The 15284-nt window shown below is 33.8% G+C and overlaps 1 long non-coding RNA gene across 5 annotated transcripts; it reads right to left on the reverse strand.

Moving 5' to 3' along the window:
* Positions 1–5332: 5332 nt before the first annotated feature.
* On the reverse strand, positions 5333–14966 carry LOC107827294 (uncharacterized). 5 transcript variants are annotated; one of them, XR_012695728.1, is made up of 4 exons: positions 13445–14966; positions 11829–11889; positions 6647–6714; positions 5333–5628 (listed from the first exon to the last, which is right to left on the reverse strand). It is a non-coding gene; the product is annotated as an uncharacterized LOC107827294 (long non-coding RNA). The 5 variants fall into 5 exon arrangements; XR_012695727.1 differs by lacking the exon at positions 6647–6714 and adding an exon at positions 11380–11439; XR_012695726.1 differs by lacking the exon at positions 6647–6714 and adding an exon at positions 11380–11735.
* Between the last annotated feature and the right edge of the window lie 318 nt (positions 14967–15284).

Genomic DNA, 15284 nt, shown 5'->3' on the forward strand with positions numbered 1-15284 from the left:
TGGTTTTTTCCTGTATAAAATAGAACGAAATTGTTAAAGCACTATATTAAATCAATACAAGAATGTCAATGATTAGGCAACACAAATGAGCATCAATTGGAAGATTTAAGTGTAAGACATATTAAAAAAATGAACACATATTGATATCTTAATGTGTAGGAATTTCAATAATGTAATTACTTTCGAAGAAAATAGGTATTCCTTAAGCTCTTCGCTATTGATTCCTAACAAAAGCTTGTAAAGATAGTACTTTGAAATGTCAGATGTTCTCGAAGTGCTGATAAGTCTCAGATCTCAATAGATGGTAGAATTGCTTCATTACACTCTAAAGATATTGATGTTTGCCAAAAGATAAATGGATATAATTTACAACTTACTGTAGCAATTATCCGATTAGTTCCAACATAAAGATGTTTTGAATAAGTTCTGATATTACAATATAATGGAAGAATATCTAATAGAGATGTTCTTAACATTGATATGTTTCTCTCTTCTATTAGATCTTTGTGCATTGGTAATATCTGCACATTTGAAATACAATAATTTGTAAGCACATTTCTGATATACAAAATTTTAGCATTTAGCAATCTACGACCGGGTGAATGCTTTGAATAAAATTTTTATAATCTACTTATTAGTTTTTGTAAGTGCAGAAGCAAAAAAAAAATAGTGTAGAAATAAAACATATGTGCAGAAACTGAAATTTAAGTGCTGAATCAAGCAAAATATAGTACAGAAAATGAAAAATATGTGCAGAAACTGAAATTTAAGTGCACAATCAAGAAAAAGTTAGTGCAGGATCTGTGCAGAATCTGAAACATAAGTGCACTATCTAGATAATTATAGTGCAGGAATTGAAATATATGCAGAAACTGAAAAATATGCACAGAAAACAGAAAATAAGTGCAGATTGCAATAAATTATGGTGCAAAAACTTAAAATTAAGTGAAAATGGAGAAAATTAATTACAGAAATACCAAATGCCAAAAGTTGAAACAAGTAAATAATTAAAGTCTGAAAACTTCATAATTTAGTCATACGAAATTAACTTAATTCGCTTGGTAGTCATCACATTACAAAATGAACTTGCGTTATTCCAACAAAATGAACACAATGGAAATGACCGTCATATCTATGATGCTATGCAACTTGGTTGTGATATTAATTTGAGAAAAGGGAATATGAACAAAACTAATGGAAAAACAAGTTCAAGTTATGTGTTCACTACATATTGGAATGTTGTGAGTAAAAGGAATGCTTTGAAAATTAGTATTTTAGTGCAATTGTAAGCATTTAGAAAGCGGTCAGAATTATGTTTTGCATCGGTTAAACTCCAAGACTTAACTTAAATAGGTAATAGGAGTAACTTTTATCAGTATATAATGTTAGGATATTTAGATCATTCTTTTACTTTGAAAAGTTGAGCAATATTAGATTTTTCTCTTCGCTAATAACAACAAGAGATCTAATATTCCAATCCACAACCAACTTAGCATCTCTTCGCATCACTTACCAAACGGATGAAGTTTTGTTTCCTCATTTCTTCTCTAGGAAGAGCAGTTGATTTTAAGATGCAAGAGTTGGGCTAGGTGACTGCTGCTGATTACAAGCTTTGTTTTCTCTTTTGTTTCGAATGAAGTCGGACAATTTTTCTTTCTATCGATTCTTGTGCTGCTTTTCACAGCTTTTCAACTTTAAAGTTCTCACCTTTTTGTAATTCCTCCATAAAAAACTAACACTCATATCTCTTGTTTTAATTCTAGACAACAAAAGACTTTTCAAATTCAACTCAAAATCACAAAAAATCAGAGGTACTTGAGATTAGGACAAGATGAAGAGATTGAAAACAGTAAATCATTGGAGGAATAAGACCCCTTTGCCTTATGTCCATTTTCATCAACATCAAACCAAGTAACTGATCTTAGCTTATATTAGGAATTAATTAAATAATCGTTATTCATTGTCCAAATACTAAAGATTACAGATGGCAAAAACAGTAATACCCCTCCTATTTGGATGTTAATAATAAAGTTATATTCCATAAACAAGATGAGCAATAACCATTGGAGTTAAAGCAAAAAAGGATTCCAACCCCAAACTGAGAGAGCGAAGAAAGAAACGGGGTCAATTTTAATCCAAAGCACTGAATGAAAATAATATATTTTTCAAATATAATTTGATTTTAAATCCAATAACTAAACATGATGATTATTTTTTCCTTTCATCGAGGTTATAGAGGTCATATTTTGTTCCTTCCAAATAGATGAAGAACAATTACAGATAAATTAGAAAGTTATTGTTAAAGGATAAGATAAGCAACTACAAACTTGATTATGTTATATTTCTACATTTCAAGGCATTATGTATTTCTCTGAATAATGTTTAACAACAGTCTAATTTTTGGCGCATATAATAGTAAATAGCGAAACATATTTTTAAGTTAGCTTTTAATAGCTTTTCTCTAATTTGTTGTCTTGCCATAACTAAAATTTTCTTTTCTGAATCATTGCTTCTAATTTTATTAACGTACAACTAAAGATTTTTAAAATCTTAAGAGGCAATGATATGTTTTTACACTCTTGGATTGGTGTGTAGTTTTAACAACCAAACATCGTTACTCCATGCAGCTATCTTGAAAATTATGCTTATAAATAAAGAATAAACTGAAAGTTTGAAGTCAATCTCGAAAAAACATAAATTAGTTGCAAAAAAATTTAGACAAATTAAAACCTACAAAATCAAAAGCACAATATGATAATAGCTCTAATTTTACTTATATTCTTATAGCAAGAGAGACAACAGGAGAGAAACTTTGCATTGTTAGGAATATATTTAAAGACATGATCAAATATTATAGTGATCTATAAATGCTGGTAGTAAAAACTTAAATCATAATAATTCCGGTAATGCTTATTGGACCTAAGTATGCTTTGAAAGATCATAATTACAGCAAAATCAAAGGTGAATTGAAACATGGAAAGTAGCCTTTTAAAGGGTAGAACCTCAACTTGAATCTCAGTTTCATTTATTGTGTTGCTAGACAATATACGAAAAGTGAGATAGTATATCAAACTTGAATCATCAATTGCTATTTGGACCCAATAAAACAAGTTCATATATACTTATTAATCTTCCATGATGATAAAGTCTTGAATTCTCCTCCCATTTGGAGCATATGTTGAGGGACTCGCGTTGAGCACAATGGCAAACACATTTTCCGTTTAAAAAGAACAACCAATAAATTAATAGATAATAAAAATAATAATAATAATAATAATAATAATAATAATAATAATAATAATAATAATAATAATAATAATAATAATAATAATAATAATAATAATAATAACAATAATAATAATAATAATAATAAATTTTAGGTGAACAGACAACATAGATAGTTAAATATTCAATTACCGAATTCAGATCCCTCAGGTTGATATTCAAAGTTGCCAAATGGTGTAAGATTTAGGCGCGTTGGCGGTGGAAGTGGATCTTCTGGAGGATTAACAATTTCTATTGGCTCAACAATGGTATATCTATCAATTGTCCATGTAAGTTTGTTAAGCGGATTTCCATACATATAGTTTGATTCTTTGACTTGTGCAACTGACACCAAGTAAGTATGAAAATGGCGAAACAGATCTTCAAAATGCATTATCTCCGCATTGAACATAATGCATTCGATTTGATTTTTCTGTAACAAAATAAGACACAATTAGGATAATATTATTTTAATTACTATTGGTAAACTTATGAATCTTTTAAAGATTACCTCTTCATCTTGTAAAACCATCAGTTGATACTTTTTCGTTTTCTCTCTATTGTCTCTAGGTCTGCCTTTATCAACAACTTGAACCTTACAGGTTCACTCTTCTGTTTCTGGAGTAATCGCATTGATGTTGAACCTTTTTTCCATTTAGATGTAATTTGCAAGTATAACACATCATAATAACATGATGAATATATGTAACATTGCCAGAATGACTGTAATACAAAATGGAAGAATATAAAAAATGAACAAGTTGTACGTCAAACTTACTGTCAGGAATGATGGTCTAAGTTAAAGAAAGAGTTTTTTCAATAATTTCATCGTAAACTATATTATATGTAGAATGATCATCATCGTCTTTAATTATAGTTGGTCTAATTAATACCTTGACACAGTTAGAACCTTTAGCTCTTGACAAAGCAACGTATAACTGGCCATGAGAAAATACAGGTTCTCGCAAATAAATGCCAACAAAATCTAATGTTTGGCCTTGAGCTTTATTTATAGCCATGGCGAAACATAATCGTATTGGAAATTGTGTTCTTTTAAATTGAAGGGGTAGTTGTTCGTCTTCTGATGTTAATAGTGGTATCCGCGGAATGAACACATGTGTATTTTTAAAATCTCCATTGGATATTGTAGTACTAATAACATGAGGTTTGAAATCATTACATATTAATCGTGTTCCATTGCACAAACCTTCGTAGGGATTCAAATTTCTTAGTAATATATATGGACAATTTTTCTTTAGACACAATTTATAGGGAGGTAAACCAGGAGGACTTAGAGTGTGCAAAGAATCTTCATATTCACTTTGATCTTTTGGATCAATTGTTTCATCAATAGCTAAATATATTTTTTCATTAGTCGGGAATAGAGAAATTAGCATGTCATTTATTTCATCAACGAAGTCATTTTTGTAGTTAGAATTGCACGAGAAGTAATAAAGGAAGTATTTTGAATGAGTTAAATATAAATCGGGATAAGTAACTTTAAATAGATGATTCAAGGAATCTTTTTCAGTGGTGAAAGGTATGATCAGAGGGTGTGGAATTTCTATTTTGTTCTTATCATTTTTTCTTTCTTTTCCATTACCAATTCTCATTAAATATTCACAAAAAGCTGGGTTTGCTTTCGCACGCATATTTTCAGACAACTGTAATTTTTCAAGTTGATGCCAAATTTCAGAACATAGTAAGCTTTTACGAACAAAATCTTCCCTTTGTCCACCACGGACAACGAGAAGAGTTTGTCTAAAATCGCCACTGAATACAACAACTTTTCCGCCAAACAACATAGTTGTTTCCATTAAATCTCTAAGGAGCAAATCTACTGCTTCAATCATTTCTTTTTTCGCCATTGAAATTTCATCCCATACTACTAGTTTTGCATCTCGAATCAACGATGCCAATGAACTTTGTTTGCTAATATTGCAACTAAAATTTCCATCAACATCAATAGGTGTCACGACCCGATCCTCGAACCCGATCGTGATGGCGCCTCTCGTGAAGACAAGGCCAGCCAGACCAAAATGGAATACCTCTTTTAAACAGTTAATCATCATAAACAGTAATAACATATAATATAATGCTCATAAATTACGGAATTTAACGATAATAACAGCAGAAACCATCCCGACACAGCCCAAACCGGGGTGTCACAAGTCATGAACTACTACATAATCTACTATAGGTCTACAAAGTACGGAATCCGATACAACAGTTTGAAGAAAACATAAATGATAGAGGATAAGAGAATCAAGGGAATGCGGACGTCAACAGCTACCTCGTAACTCCAAATCACTGCCTAGCCTGGAAGGAATCAGCGCTCAGGTGCGGACCCTGCTATACCTGAATCTACACACATGGTGCAGGGAGTAATGTGAGTACTCCGACTCAATGAGTAATAATTACAAATAATGGCTGAAAGTATGAAAACACGTAAAGGCACAAAGCAATTCCATATCAAGCAGTAAAATCACTTAAAGCAGTAAATCAATGAAGAAATCAAATGATATTCCTTTTTAAAACAAGTAAAAACAGGTAATTTAACAGGTAATTAACAAGTAGAAATTTGCCCCTCGGGCACAGTATCAATCGCTCAGCATAGTATCAGCCCTTCGAGCTCACACTCAGTACAGTATCAACCCCGCGGGCTACCTCACAATCACTCAGCATAATGGTCAGCCATTGTTACCTGACCAACTTTCATCAAACAGTGTCATTATTACCACTGTTTCAAATCACATGGGTACCCGCGCTCACTGTGGGTGTGCAGACTCCGGAGGGGCCCCTTACGGCCCAAGCGCTATATCAAGCCACCTCGTGGCATCATCATTCAGCATATCCTCACATCACTCAAACCACCGCATGGCATAAATAGTATCTCAGGCCCTCGGCCTCATATCACTCAGCATATCCTCACATATGGCCCTCGGCCTCACTCAGTCCAGAAATTATCATAAGCCTCTTGGGCATTAGTAAAACAGTAGTTCTCAGCCTAAAACATGATGTAGAAATATCATTTAAGTTTCAAATCTGAGTAAAAGTGGCTGAGTTTGTAAAACAGTAGATATCAACAGGACTGAGTTCAAATAATAAGTCAAGCAGTAAGGAAACAGTGATAAAAATCCCCGAAGGGTTCATATAGTTGGCACGAAGCCAAAATATGGCAATCAGCCCAAATCATGATGATAACAAATGAATTTCAGTCAAATATTCAGTAAAGTCATCAATCGGGATGGACCAAGTCACGATCCCCAGTAGTGAAAGACCCCACACTCATCATCCAGCGCGTATCTTGCCTCAATATAGCACTACGATGTGCAATCCGGGGTTTCAAACCCCCAGGACATCATTTACAACCATTACTCACCTCGAACTGACTAATTCTCTAGCTCACGATGCCTTTGTTCCTTGAATTGGCCTCCACGCGCGTCGAATCTATCCAAAATCAGAACGAATACATCACAATATGCTAAGGGAACAAAGCCCAAGCGAAAACATTCGAAAAATATCAAAAATCTCGAAATTAGCAAAACCTGAGCCCCGGGCCCACGTCTCGGAATCGGGTAAAATTTACATTTTCAGAATCCTCATACCCTCACGAGTCTAACCATACCAAAATTATCCAATTCTGATACCATTTGGTCCTTCAAATCATCATTTTATATTTTTGAAAGGTTCCACAATTTTCTTCCCAAATTCAATCTCAAATCACGAATTAAATGATGAATTCAATGATAGATTCATGTACTCTAACCAAATCTGAGTTAGAATCACTTACCTCGACCAATTTCTTGAAAAACCTTCGAAAAATCGCCAAAATCCGAGCTCTCTAGGTCAAAATATCAAATAAAACCCAAAACCTCTTATTTATAGAGTACCCCTCGGATTCCGACACTGCTGACCGCACAAAAATGACCGCGGTCCGCGCAAAACCAGCGGGGTCCGCACAAAAACGACCGCGGTCGCGCAGGTCTTGCTCTGCAGGGACATGCTTTAGTATTTTGGCCATAACCTTCGCTACAGCTATCCAAATTACCTTTCTGGAAACTAGACACGAAGGGCTACAACTTTCGTTTTTGAATCACCTCAAAATTCCTTGTGGATCAAAAGATATGAGCTTCCGAAGTAGGACCAGCAACTTGCAGTCTTCACGACCGCGGCCGCGGCCACTTTGACGCGACCAGCACTAGGCCAGCGCGAAAAGGATCACGGTCCGCGCCAAAACTGCTGCTCCCTCCATTTTTCTAAGTTCCGGGGTGTCCGTACTCGCTCAAAACTCACCTGAGGCCCCCAGGACCTCAACCAAAAGAACCAATGCATCCTAAACATTATTCAACCTCGTTCCAATCATCAAAACACTTCGACTAACACCAAAATCATCAAATCACATCGAATTCAAGCCTATGAATCTCAAGAACTTCCAAATTCCATTTTTGATCAAAAACCCAACCAAACCACGTCCGAATGACCTCAAATGTTGCAGACAAGTCCAAAATGACATAACGAAGTTACAGAAACTCTCGGAATTCCATTCCGACCCTCGGATCAAAATCTCACCTATCAACCGGAATTCGCCAAAATACTAACTTCGCCAATTCAAGCCTAATTCTACACTGTACCTCCAAAATCACTTCCGATCACTCTCCCAAGTCAAAAATCACCTCCTGAAGCTAACCGAACCATCGGAACTCACATCCGAACCCTCTAACACATAAGTCAACATCCGGTTTACTTTTCCAACTTAAGCCTTCTTAAAAGGGACTAAGTGTCTCATTTCTTACCAAATCCTCTCCGAACTTGAACTAATCATCTCGATCCCATAAAACACGGATAATGAAGCGTAAAGAAGCTAAAATGGGGGAAATGGAGCGGTAACTCATGAGACGACTGGCCGGGTCGTCACAATAGGTATTTTAAATCGGGAATGAGCAGTTCGGCCTCTAGGAAGAAGTGAAGCATCAACACCTGAACTCGCAGTCACTAATGCTATAAATATATATGTCTCACTGTAGCTAATAAGGCAAAATATAAAAAGTTTTTTCCAGTTCCGCCCGTACCATCAATGAAGAATGCTCCGAGTTTATTTGAGAATACCGTATCAAGGATTGCATTATAAGCTCTTTTTTGTTCAATGTTTAGTTTATATGGTAATATAGATCTTCTTCATTAATGATAATATTCCTTTCAAAATGTACATCTTTAGCTTCTTTGGCTATTGGAGATGATTGGATTTTGCCTTGAGTTAGTTCAAATTCGTTGATATCACGACCCATTGAGTGAAGAATATCATTAATATGATTTAGCACTTTGTAACGAATTTCTCTTGTATGCATGTTCGGGAATTTTTTGAAATCTTCAGACATCAAGCATTCAAATTTTCCCACAACTCTCTTTGATTTACGGGATTGCAATAAACTAATAGTATAGCAAATAAGTGCCTTAAACTGTGTGGCATTTGGTAACATACTGCTTCTGACATGCATTCTATTAAATTATTATCGCAAAGTAATAATCCTCTTTTTTCGGCGGCTTCTCTAAATGTGTCACAAGTTACTCCATTTACAGTTCGCAAATTTTTATACGATTTTGGTCCTCTTACGTTCATTAAGAGCAATCTAAGAAAGTATCTTTCTCCTTCGGTTGGACGACATGTTACAACTCTACCAATAGCAAATCCTTGTTGGCGACGTGACCACATTTTGTATGTTGTGGACCAAACAAAATGTTCTGGAAATTCTCGATATAATAAATTCAAATTCATAGCATCTTCGTTTTCGCTTTTCATTGTGAAAAATTTAGTTAACATTGTTTTTTTAATCACAGGATTATTTACGATTCTATTAATATTATTTGTATTTTTGAAGGAAACAATTTGTTGTCCATCAAGATGGAGTTGAAGATGGTATACATTTGGAATCATTTCACTGATAGGAAAAGCGAATATGCGCCACGCAGCCTCAGGTGGTGTCACCATCTAGCAGATTGATATTCCTTTATTTCATCTACTTCTACGTTCACATCGTTAGGATGTACGTGAAATGCAATTTTATCATGTCTTTTGCAAATATATTTGTAAATGTACTTAACAACTTTAATATCATAGCAAATCTCCACATTTATTGGCAAATAAATTTACTAAGTAAGAATGGATTGTAGGAAACAATCCATGAATTATCAAAAAATTATCCTCTAATCTCCACACATTTTCCCGTGTTTCGTCTTCTATAAATAGGATATGAAATTTTTTCTTTAGTTATCTGTTCAGCAAACTCTTTTGGAAACTTGAATTTACATTGACCGTTTTTTTCTTCATACTGGGACTTGCTGGGTTTAATTGACCGCAAGGACCATGTAGCATGTGTTGTGTAACAAGCTTAAATAAAGCAGAGTTTCTCTTAGGATCTGGTAATTCAGCACAAACAAATTGATCATACGCTTCTGGAGTCAATATTTTGTATTTTTCATCGAGTATAATAAGAAAATGAGCATGCGGAAGTCCCCGTTTTTGGAATTCTATTGTGTACATAAATGCAGCAACTTTACCAAATATTTGTCTTTTTAGTATATCTTTTTTAAGTTCTTCTAGTTTTGCTTGAAATATTCGGCTAACTAAATCGGGTCTATTTTGGGCCTTATCTGTCGATAATAAGTTTTCTTGAATTTCAGGCCAACAAGGGTTGCATGTCATAGTTAGAAATATGTCGGGTATTCCAAAACGTTGTACTAATGCAATAGCATCCATATATCGGCGACGCATATCTCTTGGTCCTCCTGTAAAGCTAAGTGGAAGTATTCTATTTTTGCCTACCTATGAGCCTTCTCTCTCTCTGCGACGTAAAAGATCTAAAAGTCCAGCTAATACGTCCATTCTGAACAAGTCTTGATTGAAAAAAGCGAAATCTAATCTTTGAGTTTCAACTTTTATCCATTCGGCTACAACATATTGTTGTAATAATCTTCCTAAATGTAAGATTATATTTTCATCATCTCTAATTTTGAGTTGATAACAATAGTATTCACGGTAAGAAACGGTATCTCTTTTTCGTTTGCCTTTTTGCATCACTTCAGCTTCCATGTCAAGCAATCCATCAATTGAAGTCATATTGGTTACACTTGGCAATTCTTCGTATTCACAATACAGATGTGTTCTAGAAGAGGTAGCTGAAGGCTTAAGTTTTCGAATACCACAATGCCAACCATTTTGCTCGTAGGGGAACAATAATGGATATTACAATGGGTCATAACATCCGTAGTAATAGTTTACCAGCTGGCTTCTATCACTTTTTGTATATATTCGGATATGTTGAGTAGGGATACAATTATTGGTATCTTGTTCTACCCATATTCCTTCCACATCCGATGTAGTTGGTAGATTGTATATTCGTTGATCTAGACCAACATCACACTTAAGCACAATGTAGAAATCTGATAATTGGGGGATATTTATTAAGGATTTCAAAAACGTAGAGTAAGGATTGATTTTTAATATTTCCATTAAATTTTTCACAGTACACTCGTTCAATTTATTGGAACATGCCATTCGATTGCTCACTTCATTTTTATTATCATAGAAATATAATTGAAGATTTTTTCCTTTTTCATTACTTGGTATCAAGTCATTTATGAAATGATACATTTGTCCCTGAACTCGAAACGTGTAAATACCTTTATTCCTCTTTGCCAACTCTTTGTCATAGCTTACTCCCAGAGATGTGGACACAAATATATTATTGTATGTTCTTATGTAGGTTCGAAAATGCTTTGATTCTTCAGTATTTCCTAAATATAAATTTCTTAACTCTTGTGGTACTTGATGTGAAATTAGCTTAACAGTGCCTTTACGACAACAGAATGCCGGTGGTTTGTATTCAAATTTTTTGGCTCCGCAAAATTTGCATTTTGGAATTGTGTTTAACATAACATAATCAGTTGATGTTTGGATTGTTGTTGTCTCTTTAATATATTGTTCATGATTTGTATTAGATGTAGATCCTAAGATACAACAATAATAAGTGTAAGCATATAATTTAATAGTTATAAATGCATACATGTATTTATAATTGCATGTACCATCAAAAAATGACAATTTAGCTCTCTAACCTGTTTCATATATTGAATGTCCCACAAAAGGAAGATATTGCTCGCTTGAAATATTAGCACCTATAGAAAATGATGCGTTAGCGGAGCTCTTAATTAGCGATCAAGCAGGATGTTACCGGCCGCTTGTTTCAGCTTTATTTGCTCGTGCTCGCGCTAGGAGAGCCTCCTTTTATCGTCTTGCATCATTCTGTATAATTTGTGTTGCCTAGTCTTCTTGTCAACATGTATTTTTTTCGAGTTGTCAATTTTATGGTTTTTACTCGACATTTCACTCGTCTACTTCCTAAATGGGAAATGTCACGTACATATTTACATTACCGAATGTAAAAAAATCCACATATGGAATAGCCCAAAAGCTGCACATAGTATGTACGCTTACATTTTTTAGAAAACCCCACGTAAAAACGTACAATATCTATAAATAGATAAACAGAGATTAGAAAATTTACCTTCTGGTTTAAGTGCTACTGCATAACAAAAGTAGAACGTAGCCACAATAGATCACAAGAACTGCAATGACAAAGAGAATAAATTGTCATGCACAACAGAGCCGAAAAAGCAAAGAACAAATAGAGGTCTCATATTAAACTTTGTATACATATAGTAACAAAATAAATAGACTTGAAGCAGTAATTAATAAAGAATACTCATTTTATAAAACATAAGTCCACCAATCCATAGACCTATCAAAATAACTTTGAAACCAAAAACAATTCATTCAATATATATGTGATGAATGACATAGCTAGAAGCACATAGAATTACAATCCAAAGGAAAAGCTTTTCCATTCTAATAATGAGACAGAAATAAATAACAAAAACTAATATTAGCTTTGAAGTTTCCTGAGAAATAATTCAAACAAAAACAAAATCATTCATGTTTAAGTAATTCCACTCTAATTATAATCTTAAACTCCTCAAACTCCTTAAATTTTCAGCAGCACCTATCAAATGACTATTATCAACATCAAAAAGCAATCTTAAATCAAGCTTCTGTAAATTAATACAACATTGGCTTTGACTCAAGAAATGAAGCAACCCCTCTTTACTGCCACCAATTTTAACAAAATCCCAGCAACAACTGCTCTACAAGTTCTTAATTCCATTATTTATACTGCAAAGGCAAATGAGTAATGAATTTCTTAAACCAGAAGAAGATGCATATTTTAACATGAACTGAACTACTTCAAAGGTAAAATTTATATTAATATTTGTCTTTAATAGTCTATTTAAACTGTCATCAGTTCATAGAAAAGCACATGACATAGCATCATAGTCTAATTTGACCAGTAGCTACATAGCATCAAAGAACATCGAACACAACAGATGATAACAAAATAAATAGACTTGAAGCAGCAATTAATAAAGAATACTCATTTTATAAAACATAAGACCACCGATTCAAACTTATGATACAAATTAACTAATTTTTTATGCATCACAAGATGCAAATATTCATTAGTAGAGTTCGACACCAGGCCACTGGCTATGAAATTGAGAAGCATGGAACGAACCCAACAAACACATAAAAAGAAAAAAAATGAGTAAAAAAGGAGAACAAAACTGGGAAGAGATTGAAAGAAAACCATGTTGCTATCATCGTACAAATACATCACTGGTTCCTATGTGCACCAGCACATGCACAAATGCACACACACACACAGGTACTTAAGATTAGGACAAGATGAAGAGATTGAAAACAGTAAATGATCGGAGGAATCTACGATGGCTGAGATTGTAATAGAGACAGTAAACTGAGAAAGTGAAGAAAGAAACGGAAGCGAAGGGAGGCGCCGAAATATTTCTTGAAGAAGTTCATCACAGAGAAGCGTATCCATTCTTGTACTTTGCAGACACAAAAAATCAACTGATTTCTATAGTCTAACAAACAGAATTTGTTTTTTTGATTTCAATTCATCTCCGGAAAAAAAATCCTAATTTCATCCATCAAACCCTAACTCGAAAATCTGTAATTAATTCACTCTGTTCTAACGAATTTGAAACAAAAAAGAAGGAGAAAGAGATAGAAAACAATAAAATTTATATTAAGTAATAAGAAAAGCACCTGCACAAGTTGAAGAGATGAGGAAGACGAAGATATCTGAAGCTCTGTAAATTGTGATGTACACAAATCGAGTAAAACCCAACTCTGTAATAACGTAAACGCTACACGTAGTAGTTGGGTAGATATAGAAAAGCCACGTATACAGATAAGCTCAAAAGTCTAATATACCCTCAAACAAATCTTAAATTACCCATAAGCAAGCATGTCGAAACTCTTAGAATGTCTTTTATGGTACATTCTAATGGCCAGGATATGGGTAATGATCCCTGTACCAGGAGGTTCGCCATAATTGGTGATTTTTTTTTAAATCTAGGGTATAATTGAGAAAACTATTGTTTGCAAATGCAAAGCTATAATAATATTTTGAATAATAAGCATGGACCATGTTCGAATTTCATAAAGGCATACAAAGAAAATAGAAATACAAATAACCAAACTCAGCGGAGTTGTTGCCATCCCCGGCGAAGAAGCAATTTAAAGGTTATCTTCTCTGCTTCAGTAAATAAATTTCTATTATTTTTCTCTTATGCGATCCTCTTAATAATAACATAACTAATATATACCCATTATATTTTCATCACCAAAAAATGAGTGCAAAAAAAATAAGAAAGAAGAAACAAAACTCACCTAAAGTGAATACTACAATTGAGGGTTACAGACAAACTGCACTAAAGAGGAGAAATTTGAAATTACACCTAAAATTACACCAAACAAATATTGAAATCCCTAAATTACCATACTCGTCTTTCTCCAAGTCCCATTTTTTCTCAAACAAATATCAAAGTTCGTAAACTACCAAAGAAGGGAAAAAACTCAAAATTGGAAGTAATTATGATTTGCTAAGAGAGAACTGAAGAATCTCTCTCTCTCTCTCTATATATATATATATGAAAAAGAAAGAAAATTGAAAGATATTATTACCGACGATTATGTTGGAATCTAATCTCGCTAGAGAAGAGGTTTCAGACTCAATCGTCCATATTCATGTGTGAACTTCAACACTCTCAATTGTTTGGTACATCTATTAGATCAAAGTTCTTAAAATTCCAATTTCAAAAATTAGGTTAAAATCCCAAAAGTTTTAATAATAATTTAAAGTGGAAGAAGTTACCTACATGCAACACTTCATGGATAATAACAAATGGAGCAGCCAAGGAAGTAGAAAAACTAATATGCTTGGTGTTACAATATGGCAGCCTTCGATTTAGCATACATCAGCCATGAAATTGCAAAATAAAAAAAGTACATAGAAAACCACCGAAGTTCAATACTAAGCATGCTTAGAGTTTAAAAATACAGTTTTACCATTGAATTTAACACATACTTGCCATAAGATTGAAAAGTTAAAAATCATGCAGAGAACCCAAAAGAAAATAGGGCAGAAATTAAAAGAATAAAAAAAGTATTTGGGGAAAATCAGAAAAGAACCTACAACAATCACTGAACTTCAGAATCAAAACTAACAATGATGAAGAAAACCCAAAATGGAAAAAGAATGAAGGAAATGCAAAATTTGTTGAAAGCATACTTGTACCTAGATTTGTGAGCGAAGAGAATCAGGAAGAAGATGTGAGAATCACTCTCAAAATTAAAGGATAACTTGATTATGTTGTCTGCTAAAAATACACGTTGAGCCATCTATTACTTACGCGTAGAGTTTGTATAGACAAACCTAGACACGTACTATATGCTGATTGTAAGAATTTAGGCGAAATTACTAATATACCCTTGAGCTTTTTAAAAATGACATGAAACACACATGTCGAAACTCTTTCTCTTCTAAAGAGGAGAAAAGAAGAGCTAAGTGTGGTCGACCAAGGGCAAATTTGACATTTCTCTC

Source organism: Nicotiana tabacum, chromosome 10, assembly GCF_000715075.1.
Source record: "Nicotiana tabacum cultivar K326 chromosome 10, ASM71507v2, whole genome shotgun sequence".
Lineage (NCBI taxonomy): Eukaryota > Viridiplantae > Streptophyta > Magnoliopsida > Solanales > Solanaceae > Nicotiana > Nicotiana tabacum.